Below are 17,738 nucleotides of genomic sequence, written 5' to 3'. Positions count from 1 at the left end.
GGGCTTGAACCCCCAACCTGCATCATTAGCACCAGCTCTAGCCAGGCACTGCAGGCAGCCTCACGGGCCTCCCTGTGGGAAAGGAGCCGGGGGCGGCCACAGGGACGGTGTGTGGGGCCCAGGGATCAAGGAAAGATTTAAAATATCAACTTCCAGAAAGAAAGGCACAGACAGACCCTCCTCTGCCAACCCCTGCCCCACGTCCCTAACTGCCAATCTGAGCCCCACAGACAGACCCCCCCTCTGCCAGCCCCTGCCCCACGTCCCTAACTGCCAATCTGAGCCCCACAGACAGAGCCCCCCTCTGCCAGCCCCACCCCCACATCCCTGACTAACTGCCAGTCTGAGCCCCACAGACAGAGCTCCCGTCATGGCTCCTTCCCCACTCTGGCATGATAAATGCAGAAGTGGGGGCCAGCAAATGTACCCCAAAGCCTTATCTACCAGGCTTTGGTATAAAACTTCCCCCAAAATCTTCAAAACCTAGATCTTGGGAATAGAACTTCCGCTGCCACCACCCAAATACTGATAAAGAAATCAGGGGACAGATCATTTGGGAAATCTCACCCCTAGAATAAAAATCAGGGCACACAATTAACCACTGCCAGGTTAATAAAAAGAAAAGAAAGAACTTTTATTATTACAACAAAATTCCTGTTGCCAGCACAATGACTAGATGGGAAGGTAACAAAATATACACACGGAGAAGCCCCATGGGCCTGGAACTTAGGGTATGTCTGCACTACAAAGTTAATTCGAACTAACGGACGTTAGTTCGAATTAACTTTCATAGGCGCTACACTAGCGCTCCGTTAGTTCGAACTTATTTCTAACTAGCGGAGCGCTTAGTTCGAACTAGGTAAACCTCATTGCACGAGGACTAAGCCTAGTTCGAACTTAGTAGTTCAAATAAAGGGCTGTATAGCCCCTTAATTCGAACTAGTGGGAGGCTAGCCCTCCCCAGCTTTCCCTGGTGGCCATTCTGGGCACCACCAGGGAAAATCTTCTGCCCCCCTCCCGGCCCCAGAGCCCTTAAAGGGGCATGGGCTGGCTATGGTGCCCGTGCCAGGTGCAAGCCTGCCAGCACCCAGCCAGCAGACCTTGCACCTGGCACGCCATGAGCCAGCCACCCGATGCCCCCCAGCCCTCTGCCTCTTCCCGGGACCAGGCTGGCGGCTCTCGGGAGCCTGGCCAGGACCGCAAGAGGCGGGCACCCGCCTGGTCTCGTGCAGACATCGTGGACCTCACCCACGAACTCCGCACTAGGCACAGGAAAGTGGCCGTCTAGGGCAGGAGAGCTGCCAGCCTGGCCACTCAGGAGTAGGTTTGCATGAAAATCAGGATGGTCCACTGAGACCCCCGACCCTGAGCCCTGAGCTTAGAATGGCCGTCCTGGGTCAGACCAAAGGTCCATCTAGTCCAGTAGCCTGTCTGCTGACAGCAGCCAACCCTAGGTAACCTGGAGGGAATGGACCAAAGACAGTGACTAAGCCATTTGCCTCGTGCAATCCATCTCCAGCCTTCCACAAACTTTGGGCAGGGACACCATTTCTACCCCCTGGCTAATACCATTCCATGTACCCAAAATCCATGACTTGATCTCACTCTGTTCTAGTTGTAGCCTTCACAGCCTCCTGCAGCAAGGAGTTCCACAGGTTGACTCTTTGCTTTGTGAAGAACAACTTTCTGTTACTAGTTTGAAGCCTGCTACCCATTCCTTTCCTTTGGTGTCCTCTAGTCCTTCTATTATGGGAACTAATGGAGAACTTTTCTTTATGCACCCTCTCCACACCACTCTTGCTGTTATAGACCTCTATCATATCCCCCCTCCATCTCCTCTTCTCTAAGCTGAAAAGTCCCAGTCTGTTTAGCCTCTCTTCGTATGGGACCTGTTCCAAACCCCTGATCATTTTAGTTGCCCTCCCCTCTCCCAGCCTCTCTCTTCACCTCTCCCACCTCTTTTTCCCAGTCTCCCCCAGTTTTGTTCAATAAAGAGAGATTCTATTTTTGAACACGTTTTCTTTATTTTGTACATCAGGAAGGGGGCTAGGGAAGGGTAAGTGGAAGGAGGTGAGGGAGGAATGGGGTACGCACCCCTGATGGGGAGGACTGGGGTGGCTCTGCGGGCTTCTCGGGGTGGAAGTTCTCATGCAGCCCCCCGATTGCCCCCTCCCCCTAGATGGCAGCCTGTGGCAAGTGCAGCCAGGCTGATGGCTGAGTGCTGTGATGTTCCACGTGTGGGCACTCAGGGCACTCCAAGCCAGGACTGCTTTGCAAGCGGGGAACCCTGAGAACTGTCTGTCCGGGGTGGGGGTCGGGTCCCTTTAAGCACAGCCCTCCGCTAGCCTGAGACAGCAGCTCCACGGTCTAAGTCCTCATCTGATGCCCTGCCGGCACTGCTTCCGGCCATCCTTAACCTCGGTTCAGGGTCCACTCTGTGTGGACATGCTAGTTTAAATTAGCAAAACGCTAATTCGGACTAGTTTTTAAGTCTAGCTGCGCTAATTCGAATTAGCTTAGTTCGAATTAACTAATTCGAATTAAGTTAGTTCGAATTAGCGCTGTAGTGTAGACATATCCCTAGTTACAAAGAAAAGCCAAAACATCTTTTAAGCAGTGTCAGACATCAGATCCTGTACCCAACCCTTAAAACAATAAAGCCTAACTACCTAAACGTTACCCTACTTACAGAAAATGAGGAATGGTGTCTTGGAGAGAGAGAGAGACATGCTTGTCCCTCTCTGTAGCTGCAGAGAACACACCCAGAGAGACAAAAGGAGAAAGGAAAAAACCCAAATTCCTTTGTCCCAGTTTGAAAGTCCTCCCTACATTTCTACTGGCCACTCCACCTGGCAAGGTGTAGTTAACTCCTTAATCCCCAGGCTGCTGGCTAACCCTCATAATCATGACAGGGAGCACAGCCACGGTGTGTCACCTCCCGAGGGCCTGCCTGAATCCCGGAACCCCCCCAGGCACAAGTGTGAGTCCAGGCACACGACCTGCCTGTCCTCTGCTCCGACATCTCACCGTGGGGCCCCTGGAGCTCAGAGCCAACCTCACGTGCTCCCCTGGGTGAACTGTTCGGCAGAGCTCAGCCCAGGGGAACCTGTGAGCCCTCTGCCAGTTGGCACCAAGGACGCCCTGGCTCCTAGACACGATCCACCATCTGTTGCCCCTGGCTCCCCCGTCCCTGGGCAAGGCAGAAGTGGGAATGGGGACCCTGGGTCCCTCCTGGTTGGTTTGGGGGGGGCAGCAGTTTCTGGCCACACCCAGGACAGGTGCAGTCCCCTCACACCTTCCCCCACCCCTGCCCCTGGCCCCGGCTAACCCTGATTTATTCAGCACCTCATTCTGGGTATGTCTACACTACAGAGTTAGTTCGAACTAATGGAGGTTAGTTCGAACTAACATTCATAGCCGCTACACTAGCGCTCCGCTAGTTCGAACTTAATTCGAACTAGCGGAGCGCTTAGTTCGAACTAGGTAAACCTCATTTTACGAGGATTAAGCCTAGTTCGAACTAGCTAGTTCGAATTAAGGGCTGTGTAGACCCTTAATTCGAACTAGTGGGAGGCTAGCCCTCCCCAGCTTGCCCTGGTGGCCACTCTGGCCAACACCAGGGAAACTCTATGCCTCCCTCCCGGCCCTGGACCCCTTAAAGGGGCACGGGCTGGCTATGGTGCCCGTGCCAGGTGCAAGCCTGCCAGCACCCAGCCAGCAGACCCTGCACCTGGCACGGCTCGAGCCAGCCACCCGATGCCCCCCAGCCCTCCCCCTCTTCCCGGGACCAGGCTGGCGGCTCCCAGGAGCTTGCCCAGGACGGCAAGAGGCCGGCACCCGCCTGGGCTAGTGCGGAGATCGTGGACCTCGTCCACGATCTCCGCACTAGGCACAGAAAAGTGGCCGGCTTGGGCAGGAGAGCTGCCAGCCTGGCCACCCAGGAGCAGGTGTGCATGAAAATCAAGGGGGTCCACTGAGACCCCCGACCCTGAGCCCTGAGCTTACAATGGCCATCCTGGGTCAGACCAAAGGTCCATCTAGCCCAGTAGCCTGTCTGCCGACAGCAGCCAACCCTAGGGACTCTGGAGGGGATGGACCGAAGACAGTGACCAAGCCATTTGTCTCGTGCCATCCCTCTCCAGCCTTCCACAAACCTTGGGCAGGGAACCACTCCTACCCCCTGGCTAATACCACTCCATGGACCCAACCTCCATGACTTGATCTCACGTCCCTTTAAACTCTGTTCTAGTTGTAGCCTTCACAGCCTCCTGCAGCAAGGAGTTCCACAGGTTGACTCTTTGCTTTTTGAAGAACAACTTTCTGTTACTAGTTTGATGCCTGCTACCCATTCCTTTCCTTTGGTGTCCTCTAGTCCTTCTTTATGGGAACTAATGAAGAACTTTTCTGTATGCACCCTCTCCACCCAACCCCTGCTTTTAGAGACCTCTATCCTGTCTCCCCTCCGTCTCCTCTTTTCTAAGCTGAAAAGTCCCAGTCTCTTTAGCCTCTCTTCATATGGGACCTGTTCCAAACCCCTGATCATTTTAGTTGCCCTCCCCTCTCCCAGCCTCTCTATTCCCCTCTCCCACCTCCTTTTCCCAGTCTCCCCCAGTTTTGTTCAATAAAGACAGATTCCATTTTTGAACACAATTGTCCTTTATTTTGTACATCAAGAAAAGGGGCTAGGGAAGGGTAAGTGGAAGGAAGTGAGGGAGGAATGGGGTACGAGCCCCCGATGGGGAGGACTGGGCTGACTCTGCTGGCTTCTGGGGGTGGAAGCTCTCCTGCAGCCCCCCAATTGACCCCTCTCCCCAGATGGCAGCCTGCGGCAAGTGCAGCCGGGCTGATGGCCGAGTGCTGTGATGTGCCCAGTGTGGGTACTCCGGGCACTCCAAGCCAGGACTGCTTTGCAAGCGGGGCACCCCTGAGAACTGTCTGTCCGGGGTGGGGGTCGGGACCCTTTAAGCACAGCCCTCGGCTAGCCTGAGACAGCATCTCCACGCTCTAAGTCCTCCTCTGATGCCCTGCCGGCACTTCTTCCGGCCATCCTTAAGTGCGGTTCAGGGTCCACTTAATGTGGACATGCTAGTTCGAATTAGCAAAATGCTAATTCGAACTAGTTTTTTAGTCTGGATCTGTTAGTTCGAATTAGCTTAGTTCGAATTAACTATTTCGAACTAAGTGAGTTCGAATTAACGTTGTAGTGTAGACATACCCTCTGTTCCCCTGTTCTAGAGGTTTTAGCTTCGTCATAATGGAGGAAATACAAGGGGCCCCTCTGTGAGCACAGAGAAGTGTAAAAGTGAGACCAGGGATGCGTGTGGACGAGGTGCTGATGGGTCGATGCCCAGGGTACCCTAGGGGGGAGGCGTCTGATCTTTCTGTGTGGAAGGCGACGGCCCCGTTCCTCTGGGCCAGGGTCTGGCACCTGTGACTCACTCGGGTGTTTTATTGACCCCTCCCCACCCCGGCTAAAGAGCAGACGAGATATGAAGGGAACCCAGAGGAAGAGCCTTGGGGAAGGATCCAGAATCAGGGGATGTGGGGCAGAGGCTGGGGAGTCCCTAGATGTTATGGGGGGAGAGGAGAGATCTGTGGGGGGTCCGGGACAGACAGCAGTGATCGGCGCCCCCCCCCCCCCCCCCGTCTCATAGAGCCCCCTGGGCGGGTCCCCTGAGGGGAGCGGAACTCTCGCCAAGGCGGGAAAATCCGGTTGGAACCGGTTCCCAACAGTCGCTCGGCTCCCTCGCTGCAGGGCCCCAGAGCCATTCCCCCCCCCTACCACCCAGTGCGGGTGCAAGTGCCCAGCCGCAGTGACATTGTCGCCCCGGCCCGGCTCCGCCCAGCTCCCAGCCCACTGCCCTCTGCCGCCCAGCCCCAGGGTGCACGCTTACTGCTGCCATGGTGGAGCAGAGCGCAGTGGGGCTGGGACATGGGTGGGAGCACTGCCGTGATGGGTGTGGGGGGCTGACCCTTGGTGCCGCCCTCTCCCCAGCCCCACAGCCTGGGGGAACCCAACCCAGAACAGACACAAATCTGTCCCCTTCCCCCCCAGCAACAGCAGCAGGGAGGGACATTTAAAAAGGGACAAATCTGACTTGTCTTTTCTGCCCTCCTTTTTAATACTGTAAAAGCCCCTCAGAGTGGAAATGAGCAGAGCAGCAGCTTTAATACCCAGGCCAATGGCAAAGAGGCCCACGGATTTGGGGAGCAGTTTATGTTTTAATGACACTGACACGGTAACCAGGTCAAGGTAGAAACCTGAAATGAGTGAGCAGCGTCTCCCCTTCCTTCAGGACTGGGACATTTCTCTGCCCCTTTGAGCTGCCTTCGCTGCAGCCTCGACTTCCACACGTTTCATTTCCAGGCGCCCTGTTCCGTCCCTGTTCATTTCTGGGTGTCTCTTCCACTCTCCCCCGATCCCTCTCACAGACCCACCCCCCTCATATTCTCCCTTCTTTCCCCTGTGTTTATACCCACCCCTCCCAGCCGCTGGCAGTTTTCTCCCCCAGGAACTTGTCCTTTTGTTTTCTCTATTACCTCAGGTTCAGCTCCTCCTGCACCATCCCCCCATTTTGTAACCTGTCCCTAGCCCGGCTTTAGTTGTCCCCTGCCCAGCCCCCCATCGGCTCCTCCTGCAGCCCCAGGCATTCTCCCCCCTTCCTGTCTCAACTCTGGGGCTACAGGAAAAGAAAGGGGGGAGTCCGGGGTTATAGAGATGAGGACGGGGAGTCCTCCAGGGTCATAGAGACTGGACAGGCTGATTTAAAGGTCCCCACTGGGACGTCCCTCTCCACCCTCATGTCTCGGGGACTCAGGCTGAGCTGGGATCCTGACCCCACCCAGAGCCAGGGTCAGATTCCAGGGAGGGAACACGGTGAGAAAGAGAAGATCGAGGCCTCGGTACCAGCATCAATAAATGTCACCTGCCCCCTATTAGGGTACGTCTAAACTACATGCCTCCGTCGACGGAGGCATGTAGATTAGCCAGATCGGCAGAGGGAAATGAAGCCGTGATTAAAATAATCGCGGCTTCATTTAAATTTAAATGGCTGCCCCGCTCTGCCGATCAGCTGTTTGTCGGCAGATCGGGGCAGTCTGGACGCGACATGCCGACAAAGAAGCCTTTCTTGATCGGCACAGGTAAACCTGGTTTCACGAGGCATACCTGTGCCGATCAAGAAAGGCTTCTTTGTCGGCGCAGCGCGTCCAGACTGCCCCAATCTGCAGACAAACAGCTGATCGGCAGAGCGGGGCAGCCATTTAAATTTAAATGAAGCCGCGATTATTTTAATCGTGGCTTCATTTCCCTCTGCCGATCTGGCTAATCTACATGCCTCCGTCGATGGAGGCATGTAGTCTAGACACACCCTTACAGTCCAGGCAAACCCAGATCCTGCTGGGGGCCTGGCTCAGGGTCAGGGGGGTCACAGGGTCAGTGAGAGCCTGGAACTGATCCCCCCACTGCCCCACAGCCCAGATCCCCCCTTCAGAGCTGATGGCTCCTTTCCTCCTCCCAGACTTCCTGGCCACCCCCACAGCCCAGTGCCCCCGAGCCTCCATCACCACCTCCCAGCGGTGCCTCCCCAAGGTGAAGCCCTCCCGGCCCAGCACGCAGTGACCACTGTCAAATTTCTCAGGGGTGTCGGGCAGCAGCTGCTGTGTCTCTGCCTGGCTCACGCGTTTCCCATCCTCCGACAGGATGAGGTCGCGCTGAGCCGTGGCTGGATCCAGAGTCACGTTGGCTGGGGGGAGAATCAGAGCGTGAGAGGCAGAGCTCGGCCCTGGGGACGGTTTGATGGCGTCAGGGACAGAATCTGCCCCAGCTGGGCAATGACTCAGGGACTCTCTTATCTCCAGGGGGCACCCGGCTCTGCATGGGGAGCCGCTCTGAGGTCTCAGCCCAATGGTGGACGGAGTCACTCACCAGCAGACAGGGACGTGGCAGAGCAAAAAGTGGAGCCGGAGACACAGAATGTCTCCCTCTGAAGGGGATTAAAGACCTTGAAATGTCAGGAAGCCCCCGGCGACTCCCGCTCACATTATTCACAATTATCTTTACCCTGATGCACCCTCCCTCCGTTTTAAAATCTTGGTGCTTGGACACCCGTTGTCTGGTGTGGGGGCCAGCACCTTGGCCCATGACAGAATTAAACAAATCCCGAGGTAAAGTTCCGTTGCTCCTCATCTGGGCCAGCCAAAGAGAATTATCGCCCCTGATTTAAGAGTCTGAAGTTGGGATGTTGGTTTACAAAGAAAGAGCTCTCAGAGCTGAAGGAGGAGTGTGGGGGAGGGAGGAGAAAGAGAGGTAGGAAGTGAGTCCATGAAGGAGAAAGTGGAAAATATGGATTAAAACAGCAGGAAGTTGGTGTTGGAGAGAGAGAGGGAAAAGGGAGGAGAAAAGCAGAACTTGACCGATCACAGGGGGGCCTTGGTTTGAACATTTGGCTGGTCACTCTTGCGCCTCGACCTGACAATAGGACTGGGATCAAACGGGACAATAACAGCTCAGTCACTCGAGTTGGGAACTTTTCCATAATTAGCAGAGCTAGGTGTCAGGAGGGCGTGTGGTTGTATTGATCCCTTCCTCTTCCTCCTCTGAACCGCAGGGCCCACTCTGTTCTTTGGCCCAGGAAATTAATTCCCCTTTCCGCCTTGTGTTTTGCACGGTGAGAGGGAGCAGCATCTTCTGTTGATGAAACACGTGTTGGAATTACCTGCATCACTGAGGGATCTTCTCTGCTCTGAAAGCAAAGACACAGGTGGGGATGAGAAGGAAGCCTGACAAATTCAGTACCAATAGGGTGAGTTACCACTGAAAGGGGAGCAGCAGAGAGAAGCCAAACAGAACATGCCCTTACCTAGCTCTGTGTGAAGTTTTCCTGAATGAAAAACAAAGAAAAAGTTCCCTGTAAAAGCTTCTCCTGGGTGAATTAACCTCCACTTGGCCCCCAGTCATTGATGGCCAGAAGGGGGGTGTTGTTCCAAAAAAAGCAAACATGATTCTGGGCTGCATGAACAGGTGTGTTGTGAGCAAGACACAAGGCAGTTCTTAAATATAGGAGGGTACGTCTACACTACAAAGTTAATTCGAACTAACAGACCTCAAATTAACTTTGATAGGCGCTACACATACAAACCACTAGGGGTACGTCTACACTACAGCGCTAGTTCGAACTAACTTAGTTAGTTAGCCTAACTTAGCTTAATTAGTTAATTCGAACTAAGCTAGTTCGAACTAACGTGTCTAGAACTAAAAACTAGTTCGAACTAGCGTTTTGCTAGTTCGAACTAGCAAGTCCACATTGAGTGGACTCTGAACAGGGCTTAAGGATGGCCGGAAGCAGTGCCGGCAGGGCATAAAAGGAGGACTTAGAGCATGGAGATGCTGTCTCAGGCTAGCCGAGGGCTGCGCTTAAAGGGTCCCGACCCCCACCCCGGACACACAGTTCTAAGGGGTGCCCCGCTTGCAAAGAAGTTCTGGCTTGGAGTGCCCTGAGTGCCCACACTGGGCACATCAAACCACTCGGCCATCAGCCCGGCTGCACTTGCCGCAGGCTGCCATCTGGGGAGAGGGAGTAATTGGGGGGCTGCAGGAGTGCTTCCACCCCCAGAAGCCCGCAGAGCCAGCCCAGTCCTCCCCATCGGGGGCTCGTACCCCATTCCTCCCTCACCTCCTTCCACTTACCCTTCCTTAGCCCCCCTTCTTATTGATGTACAAAATAAAGATAACGTTTCTTCCAACATTGACTCTGTCTTTATTGAAAAAAAACTGGGGGAGACTGGGAAAAGGAGGTGGGAGAGGGGAAGAGAAAGGCTGGGAGAGGGGAGGGCAACTAACATGATCAGGGGTTGGGAACAGGTCCCAGATGAAGAAAGGCTACAGAGACTGGGACTGTTCAGCTTAGAAAAGAGGAGACGGAGGGGGGACAGGATAGAGGTCTCTAAAAGCAGGGGTTGGGTGGAGAGGGTGCATTCAGAAAAGTTCTTCCTGAGTTCCCATCAAGAAGGACTAGAGGACACCAAAGGAAAGGAATGGGTAGCAGGCTTCAAACTAGTAAGAGAAAGTTGTTGTTCTTCACAAAGCAAATAGTTAACCTGTGGAACTCCTTGCTGCAGGAGGCTGTGAAGGCTACAACTAGAACAGAGTTTAAAGGGAAGTGAGATCAAGTCATGGAGGTTGGGTCCATGGAGTCCTATTAGCCAGAGGGTAGGAGTGGTGTCCCTGCCCAAAGTTTGTGGAAGGCTGGAGAGGGATGGCACGAGACAAATGGCTTGGTCATTGTCTTCAGTCCATCCCCTCCAGGGTCCCTAGGGTTGGCCGCTGTTGGCAGACAGGCTACTGGGCTAGATGGACCTTTGGTCTGACCCAGTACGGCCATTCTAAGCTCAGGGCTCAGTGTCGGGGGTCTCAGTGGACCCCCTTGATTTTCATGCACACCTGGTCCTGGGTGGCCAGGCTGGCAACTCTCCTGCCCTAGACGGCCACTTTCCTGTGCCTAGTGCGGAGATCGTGGACGAGGTCCACGGTGTCCGCACTAGCCCAGGAAGGTGCCCGCCTCTTGCGGTCCAGGGCAAGCTCCCGGGAGCCGCCAGCCTGGTCCCGGCAAGAGGGGGTGGGCTGGGGGGCATCGGGTGGGTGGCTCTGTGCCGTGCCAGGTGCAGGGTCTGCTAGCTGGGTGCTGGCAGGCTTGCACCTGGCACGGGCACCGTAGCCAGCCCGTGCCCCTTTAAGGGGTCCGGGGCCGGGAGGGGGGCATAGAGTTTCCCTGGTGTTGGCCAGAGTGGCCACCAGGGAAACCTGGGGAGGGCTAGCCTCTCACTAGTTCGAACTAAAGGGCTACACAGCCCTTAGTTCGAACTAGCTAGTTCGAACTAGGCGTTAGTCCTCGTAAAATGAGGTTTACCTAGTTCGAACTAAGCGCTCCGCTAGTTCGATTCAAATTCGAACTAGCGGAGCGCTAGTGTAGCACCTATTAACTACTAACTTTGTAGTGTAGACATACCCTAGAAGAGTGCTTAATTCGAACTAGGTAAACCTCATTCTACGAGGACCAACGCCTAGTTCAAATTAAGTAGTTCGAATTAAGGGCTGTGTAGCCACTTAATTCGAATTAGTGGGAGGCTAGCCCTCCCCAGCTTGCCCTGGTGGCCACTCTGGGCACCACCAGGGAAATTTGTCTGCCCCCCTCCCGGCCCCGGAGACCTTAAAGGGGCACAGTCTGGCTACGGTGCCCGTGCCAGGTGCAAGCCTGCCAGCACCCAGCCTGCAGACCCTGCACCTGGCACAAAACGAGCCAGTCACCCGCTACCACCCAGCCCTCCACCTCTTCCCGGGACCAGGCTGGTGGCTCCCAGGAGCCTGCCTGGGGCCGCAAGAGGTGAGCGCCCGCCTGGTCTAGTGTGGAGATCGTGGACCTCATCCAGGTTTGGGGGAAGCCTCCAATGTCCACGACCTCCGCACTAGGCACAGGAAAGTGGCCATCTAGGGCAGGATAGCTGCCAGCCTGGCCACCCAGGAGCAGGTTTCCATGAAAATCAAGGTGGTCTAGTGAGACCCCCGACCCTGAGCCCTGAGCTTAGAATGGCCATACTGGGTCAGGACCAAAGGTCCATCTAGCCCAGTAGCCTGTCTGCCGACAGCGGCCAACACTAGGTACCCCGGAGGGGATGGACCAAAGACAATGACCAAGCCATTTGTCTCATGCCATCCATCTCCAGCCTTCCACAAACAGAGGCCAGGGACACCATTTCTACCCTCTGTCTAATACCACTCCATGGACCCAACCTCCATGACTTGATCTAACTTCTCTTTAAACTCTGTTCTAGTTCTAGCCTTCACAGCTTCCTGCAGCAAGGAGTTCCACAGGTTGACTATTTGCTTTGTGAAGAAGAACTTTCTGTTATTAGTTTGAAGCCTGCTACCCATTCATTTCATTTGGTGTCCTCTAGACCTTCTATTATGGGAACTAATGAAGAACTTTTCTTTATGCACCCTCTCCACATCACTCATGCTTTTATAGACCTCTATCATATCCCCCCTCAGTCTCCTCTTTTCTAAGCTGAAAAGTCCCAGTCTCTTTAGCCTCTCTTCATATGGGACCTGTTCCAAACCCCTGATCATTTTAGTTGCCCTTCCCTCTCCCACCCTCTCTCTTCTCCTCTCCCACCTCCTTTTCCCAGTCTCCCCGAGTTTTGTTCAATAAAGAAAGTTTCTATTTTTGAACACACATGTCGTTTATTTTGTACATCAGGAAGGGGGGCTAGGGAAGGGTAAGTGGAAGGAGGTGAGGGAGGAATGGGGTACGAGCCCCCGATGGGGAGGACTGGGGTGGCTCCGCGGGCTCCTCGGGGTGGAAGCTCTCCTGCAGCCCCCCGATTGACACCCCCCCAGATGGCAGCCTGCGGCAAGTGCAGCCGGGCTGATGGCCGAGTACTGTGATGTGCCGAGTGTGGGCATTCAGGGCACTCCAAGCCAGGACTGCTTTGCTGTCCCTCATCAAGTTAGACAAGTGAGCGGGGAACCCTGAGAACTTTCTGTCCGGGTTGGGGGTCGGGTCCCTTTAAGCACAGCCCTCAGCTAGCCTGAGACAGCAGCTCCACGCTCTAAGTCCTAAGCTGATGCCCTGCCGGCACTGCTTCCAGCCATCCTTAACCTCGGTTCAGGATCCATTCAATGTGGATATGCTAGTTCGAATTAGCAAAATGCTAATTCGAACTCATTTTTAGGTCTAGATGCACTAGTTTTAATTAGCTTAATTTGAATTAACTAATTCGAATTAAGTTAGTTCGAATTAGTGCTGTAGTGTAGACATACCCGGACTGTCCCCTTCCGGGAACATGGCACTGCCTCCCCCCCCACACACGCACACATGAACACCTTGCTTAGGGGGTTGTCAAGGGTGTCAGCTCCCCTGACTGGGGTTCAAAATCTTGGATCCTTCACAGCCGGATACTTGACTGTATGTTTTCATCACAATGGGGGGGACTTTTTTACACTTTGCTCCCAATATCCCATAAGGACCTGTGTCCTAGTCTCCTGGGAAACAATCCTTGTGTTTTGGGAGAAGTTGTTTATGAATGTCACAGTGAATAGAAATTCATTCATTTATTAAAATGCAGCTTCCATTTTTTCAAGGGAGAGAATATTTGCGACACAGACACTATCCCATGAGAACGGAGAAACACACATAAATCCACATTCACCAAGGCCACAGAGAAATCTAACAATAAACAATCCTAAGTCTAAACTACGTCTCCCAGACGGTGAAAAACAACAGACACCTACCAGGTACTGCTGGCTTCTCTGCTCGCTGGTCTCCTTTAAGCTCAGCAGCTTTGCTCTCCTTTCCCTGGGTATGTCTACACTACTACCCTAGTTCGAACTAGGGTGGTAATGTAGGCAACCGGAGTTGCAAATGAAGCCTGGGATTTGAATTTCCCGGGCTTCATCTGCATGTTGCCGGGCGCCGCCATTTTTAAATGTCCGCTAGTTCAGAACGAGGAGTATAGGTAGTTCGGAATAGGAAGCCCAGTTCGAACTAGGGTAGTAGTGTAGACATACCTTCTCAGAGTCGCCACATGGGCCTGGAGTTTTTTCCTGTACAACAGAAATGAGTTAGTGGGTTTATTTTGGAGCGGTGACTGTGTTTGTAGGGGTGTTTTCCCACCCAAGCTGCAAGACAATTCTCGGTCTCCCTGGACAGACTCGGTGGGGGAGGCGATATCTTCTACCTGTCGGTGAGAGAGCCGAGCTTTGGGGCTTTCACAGGGCTCAGCTCTGGGGAACAGACTCTTTCCTGCACCTGAACACGTGGTGGCCATGAGACTCCCTGCCCTGTCTCCATGCCACTCTGGGCCCCTTTGCACACATAGGCCCTTGCCTAGCTATGGGAGCTTCAACCACCATGTTTTCAAAGCAGAGTTAGTAGAGCGAGCCCCAAACTGTTCTCTACCAGGCCTACCACCAAATCAAGTCCAACAGCTCCCTTAAGACCTCTGTGCTGTATCTGCTGCATGGAGCCTGCTTAAAGGATGCCTTTTGCCTTGTAACTAACACGCCTATTGCGTTGGACAAAGGTTCTTTTATGCTCAGAGATTAGCTTCTGCATTCTGCAATGTATCTTCTCTAGCGTCTGCCCTTCCGTTGTTTTCTTGGAGAGGATTCAACAGTGAGCTTGAGGCCCACTCCCCTGGCTCATCCAACTGTTCAGCTAGAACAGGTCTGAAGGCGAAAACATAACGGAATGACATTCCATGAGCAAATGCAGCCCACCCGCATGGGCAGGGTGTGGTTAAATGGGCAGAGGAGAACGATGCTGCAGAAGATGCGCGGAGCATGAGGAGAGGATAACATGCATGGAATGTGAAACCAAGACCCAGGAGCAGATCTTGAGGCAGCAAACAGAGTGGCTGACATGCCTGGACAGGCATGGGAGGGGCCGGATTTCTCAGCAACAGTATGGTTATTGCTTGTGGTGCATGGCAGATCGGGGACAGGGCTGTGTAAAATATACAGGTCAGCACATTTAATATGCTCCTACCCTGACATAAAATTTTAGGGAGCACATGGGAGGCTGCCACAACAATGGGAATGATGCTTATACTGAGGTCTAACCCAGTCAATAGAGTGCAAAACCTTCCCTTTAAACGTCCAAAAGCTCTTTCTCCCACCATTCTGCATTTGCTCTGCCTATAGCTGAGCTGCTTCCTACTGATGTCCAGGCTGCCTGCGTACTGCTTCAGGGGCCACAGCAAGAAGGGGAGGCTGGGCTTCTAAGAATCACAATTGGCATTTCAATGCCTCTGATGCAAGATTTCCAGGTGAGAAGAAAATTCCACCTTGCACTTTTCTGACAAAACCAAAGTTCCTATAGATGCGCATGTCATGCTCCTTTCCTGGCCATCCCATATTGATGCCGGTGAAATGGCCTTTGTGATCCACCAAAGCCCATGGCACCAGCAAGAACTACCACTTCCCAGTTATGAGCTCTTTGGGATAGTGGCCAGGTACCAAGATAGGAATCTATATTTCATCTGCCACCCCACCACCATTAGGGAACTGCATTGCAGCAAAGCCATCCACTATGGCCTGCATGTTTCCCAGAGTCTCTGTCCTTCGTTGCTACTTGGATCACTGGCTGCTTGGATCACATCAGCCTCCCACCGTCTTATTCCCCCACTCTGAATTAATTTCCAGCTGACCGGTAGCTGCCTGGCCTTGCTAACTTCCACATGGCTATTACCACTCGCTTCTCAACTATCAAAGCCAGTCTCATTCTGGCACTGCTGCACTTAAGGGAAGGAAACCTCCATGAAAGTCCCTTATGCATGCACAAGTTTTGCAGCCATTGGTCGTTGTCCCATAGCTGCAGTCCTGCCAGTCTCTGCTTGTCACCTGGGTCCAGAACTGGCATTTCTCTCTGTCAGAAGAATCGATTGCCGCTAGCATCTCCACTCAGGTGTTTCACTCTCCTCTGTGTTCATGGCCTCCACACGTTCTTCTTGCTCTAGCGGCTCCTGGCTAGGCCCTGGACATGCCGCAGCATAAGTTGTGAATTGTTTGCAGTGATGACCATCGCTCTTTACTGCTGAACAGGATCCATGTTTGCCTTGCAATAATGTCTACCCAGATAACCCAGGGGGAAAGAGTGTGAAAAGGTTGTTTGCCGTAACAACATAAGAATGGCTGTACTAGGTCAGACCAAAGGTCCATCTAGCCCAGTAGCCTGTTTGCCGATAGTGACCAGCACCAGGTGCCCCAAAGAGGGTGGACCGAAGACAATGATCAAGCGATTTGTCTCCTGCCATCCCTCTCTAGGGATGGCCGTCGACGGAGGCATGTAGATTAGACAGATTGGCATAGGGAAATGAAGCCGTGATTAAAATAATCGCGGCTTCATTTAAATTTAAATGGCTTCCTCGCTCTGCCGATCAGCTGTTTGTCGGCAGATCGGGGCAGTCTGGACGCATCGTGGTCGACAAGGAAGCCTTTGTCAATCGGCGCAGGTATGCCTTGTGAAACCAGGTTTACCTGCACCGATCGACAAAGGCTTTCTTGTTGACCGCAGTGCGTCCAGACTGCCCCGATCTGCTGACAAACAGCTGATCAGCGCGGCAGCCACTTAAATTTAAATGAAGCCACGATTATTTTAATCGCGACTTCATTTCCCTTTTTTGAATAAACTAATCTACATGCCTCCGTCGACGGAGGCATGTAGTTTAGACGTACCCTAATAGATTAGTAATACATGATTTCCCTTTGCAGAACCCATGTTGACTTTTGTCCAACAAATTATGTTCTTCTACATGCCTCACAAATTTATTTTTTACTATTGTTTCGACTAATTTGCCCAGTACTGAAGTTAGACTTACCGGTCTCTTGCTATGTTTTATAATTTGGGGTATACATTTAAGTCCAAGAATTTAACTACTAGAACACATATCAACAGAAGAGCATTACACTGACTACTTCTTTGTTTCGGCTCCCACTCGCTGGCCATGTGTTGATCCCCACATGAAGCCAAACTGCACTGCAGGGCACAAACAAACTGGCCGTGGGCAGCATCCCAAGTTATTAATAAATATTTTATAAACCTTTCCCTTTTCTCTCTGCTGCCATGTCTCCTCTCCTTGCTCCATCATCTCCCCTGGTGCCTGTTGCCCCCAACTCCTCACCCTCCTCTGCTGTCCTGACTCCTGCCCTTCTCACTGCCCTGAGCCCTCCTGAGACCTGCCCCCCTTGACCAGCCCTTCTCTCCCTCCAGTGCCCACTACTGGGGGCGGGAGGAGCAGCACAGCTCTCCCTGCTGCAACCCCCTGAGAGGAGCTGCCATTGGAGCAGCTTCACCTTCTCTGCTGTGGGCAGCCCCATTAACTCCCTACAACCTCCCAGCTCCCTGCCCTGAGTCCCCCATTTCCTGCTCTGATGGCTGCATCCTTCCCCCCATTGCTTAGACCCAAAGATCTCCCAGAGCTCTTCCTTGAAACCTCCATCCCTCACCCCCTGCCCTGATCTCCCAGCACCTGCCCTGACTCCTCACTCCACTCCCTGCCCTGTATCTTGCACCCCTCCCAACCTGCCCTGAGCTCCAAACACACCCAGCTCTCTGCACTGAGGCCCCCCCCACACACACCTCCAACGCCCTGCCTGACTCCTGCGTCCACTTACTAAAAGAATTAAGGACTCTGGGAACTCCGGGTACAGCTGCAGTGTTGCTATAGATGGGGCTGGGCCTACCATGCGGCAACTAAATAAATAATTATATCTGTTTGCAAAGAATTCCTGCTTGTCGGGCTCGTCTTGTTCGGAGTCTCCCCTGTCTGCCGCAAGGGAATGGAGGGTTGGAGTCTGGCGGGAGCTGCACGGTGCCCCACTCACTTTGGTACCGCGTTGCACCTCATGCACGTCTCTAGCAAGTACCAGACCTCCCCCCTCCCCAACGAACTGACAGAGCAGCTGTGTCTTGCTTACTGGAGATTGGCCAGAAAGGGCTCAGGCCCCGCAATGGGATTCACTGCCCATGGGAGCGCCACCTGCTGGTTGCCTCAAGAATTGGGCATCCCTATTCACGGGGAGGGGCAGGTATCTCACAGTATTGCACGACCCAGGACCCTCACCATTCTGTGTCCCAACACCATGCTGCCTCTTCCCAACTCCCTCCACCATGATTAAAGGCAAAGCAGCAGACGCCAGACCCACAGCTGCCCTTCGATAGCTCAGCTGGCAGAGCGGAGGG

The sequence above is a fragment of the Pelodiscus sinensis genome, chromosome 19 (genome assembly GCF_052426305.1).
Source record: "Pelodiscus sinensis isolate ZL-2025 chromosome 19, ASM5242630v1, whole genome shotgun sequence".
Classification (NCBI taxonomy): domain Eukaryota; kingdom Metazoa; phylum Chordata; order Testudines; family Trionychidae; genus Pelodiscus; species Pelodiscus sinensis.
The sequence above is the reverse complement of the archived record's forward strand: the minus strand, read 5'-3'. Positions refer to the sequence as shown.